The 2,462-nt window shown below is 37.3% G+C and overlaps 1 non-coding gene across 1 annotated transcript; it reads right to left on the bottom strand.

Annotated features, from left to right (window-relative positions):
* Positions 1-436: 436 nt before the first annotated feature.
* Positions 437-562, bottom strand: LOC114672921 (U6atac minor spliceosomal RNA). The gene has a single exon (XR_003723446.1). It is a non-coding gene; the product is annotated as a U6atac minor spliceosomal RNA (small nuclear RNA).
* Positions 563-2,462: the final 1,900 nt, after the last annotated feature.

Raw genomic sequence — 2,462 nt, 5'->3', positions numbered from 1 at the left:
TCTTAACTTCTTAGGTTTGTAGCTCCATATTTTTCACCAAATTTGGCATAATTTCTGCCAGTATTTCTTTAAATAATCTTTCCATCCCCTTCTCTTTCTCTTGTCTTTCTGGAACTTTTATAATATGTATGTTGGTCCACTTGATGGTGTCAACATAAATTCTTTAAATTCACATCACTTTTCTTCAGTTTTTATTCTTTCTGCTCCTCAGACTCAATAATTTCAATTATCCTATCCTTTAAGTTCACTGAATCTTTTTTCAGCCTGCTCAAATCTGCTGATATTTCGTTGCAATGAATTTTTTATTTCAGTTATTGTACTTTTTAGCTCCAGATTTTTGTTCAGTTCCTTCTTATAATTTCTCTCTCTTTATTGATATTCTAATTTTGTTCACATATTGTTTTCTTGATATCCTCTCATATTTTTAAATTATTATTTTTAACCATTGTTAGATGCCACAAAGTAGGTGGCAGTACCTTACCTGTATGTTTGTTGTCAGACCCAAGGGCCTCTTCTATCCTTGTTGAGAGAAACTCTAACTTTTTCTCCTTTCATACAGTACCTAAGGCTCTTTAGTTCTTTGTCCATGTTTTTCCTTAGCTTCTTGAGCATATTTAAGACAGTTAAAAAATTGTGTAGTAGGCCAGGTGCAGTGGCTCATGCCCATAGTCCCAGCATTTTGGGAGGCCAAGGTGGGTGGATCACCTGAGGTCAGGAGTTCAAGACCAGCCTGGCCAACATTGTGAAACCCCATCTCTACTAAAAATACAAAAAAATTAGCCAGGTGTGGTGGTGGGCACCTGTAATCCCAGCTACTTAGGAGGCTGAGGCAGGAGAATCGCTTGAATCTGGGAGATGGAGGTTGCAGCGTGCCATTGCACTCTAGCCTGGACAACAAGAGCAAAACTCTGTCTCAAAAAAATAAAATAAATAAAATAAAATAAATTGCATAGTAAATCCAATGTTGGGTTTCCTTGGTGATGGTTTTTATCCTTTTGTTTTATCCATTTGAATGAGGCATGTTTTCCTGTTTCTTTGTATGCCTTATAATATTTTGTTAAACATTAAGCATTTGACTATTACAACGTGGACTATAATGTCAATGATAATCTGAATCTGGAAATCAGATTATCTCTTTCTCTTTTCTTAGTTGTTGGAAGTTGTAATAGTTCACTCATTTTGAAAATTTTGCAAACTATTTTTCAAAGATCATGTTTTGTCGTGTATGATCACCAAAGTTTCTGTTCCTTTAGGTTGTGTTCAGTTGTTTTGATAGAGATATCCTTTAATGCCAGAAATTGAAACAAAGAAACACACACACACACACACACACACACAGAGAGAGAGAGAGAGAGAGAGAGAGAGAGAGAGAGAGAAAGGATAGCTACTTCTACCGGTATCTGCAGATTATTTCTGTTCTGGGGCACTCCTTTACCATTTTAGCTAGCCTTGCTTTGAGACTAGGGATCAACCCAGGTGAAAGCTTAATGTCTTCTTGAGACTTTTCTGAGCATGACTCTTGCCTGTGCATGTTCATGACTTTCTAAATTCTCCCATGTATATGGCTCCTTTTGAATGTCTTCATTTCTCAAAGAGTCTCACCCTAGTTTCTCTTTATGCCTTTCATGGTCTGTTGTATGCCTCAACCTGTCCCAGGCATCTGTGAGCTTGTAGTCTGCCTTACAGCTTTTACAAGTAGTTTCTGCTACATTTCCTTCCAGGGCCCCAAGTTATATGAAACAGATGAGTACCTTGCATCAGTCCTTCAGGTATTCCCCAAACAAGTTAGAACAGATGTGCACAGTAATTTGCAAATAATATCTGCTCTGCTTCCTCTGGTTCTAGGGTGGGGAGGGACTGGGAACAGAGCTGTCACAACCCAAAGCAAAGGGCACTGCCATGCTGGAGAGGGTATGGAGCAAAGGCATCTTACTATACAACTTTCCTACCATTTTAATAATGACTTCTTTTGATTTGGTGTTTTCTTAGTTGCTGTAAACCTTTGACTATATTCTAGAGCTTCTATGAAGTTGGTTACAACAGCTCTGGGTTTTTTGTTTGTTTGCTTTTGCAAGTTTCTTTGGATAACAACCATTTTGCTGATAACGTCATCATTTCTTTGTGTTTTGATAAACAGACATTTTCTCTTTTGTTTCCTCTTTTGGCATGCTCTTCCCCAGATGTTTTCCTGGCCAGATCTTTCATTCCTTCATGGTTTTGCTTGCATATCAGTTTCTCCATGAGACCTTTCCTCTCCACTCTTTCTAAGCATTCACTATCCCCTTCACTTTTAAAAAACTTTATTTTGAGACAATTATAAATTCATGATCAGTTATAAGAAATATGGAGAGAAATCACCCAGTTTCCTCCAATGGTAACGTTTTGCAAAACTATAGTATAATATCACAACCATAATATTGTCATTGATGTAGTCAAAACATAGAATATTTCCATCACCACAG

Source organism: Macaca mulatta, chromosome 15 (assembly GCF_049350105.2).
Source record: "Macaca mulatta isolate MMU2019108-1 chromosome 15, T2T-MMU8v2.0, whole genome shotgun sequence".
In the NCBI taxonomy this organism is placed as follows: domain Eukaryota; kingdom Metazoa; phylum Chordata; class Mammalia; order Primates; family Cercopithecidae; genus Macaca; species Macaca mulatta.
Note: the sequence above shows the minus strand (reverse complement) of the source record. Positions and strands in the feature narration are given on the sequence as shown.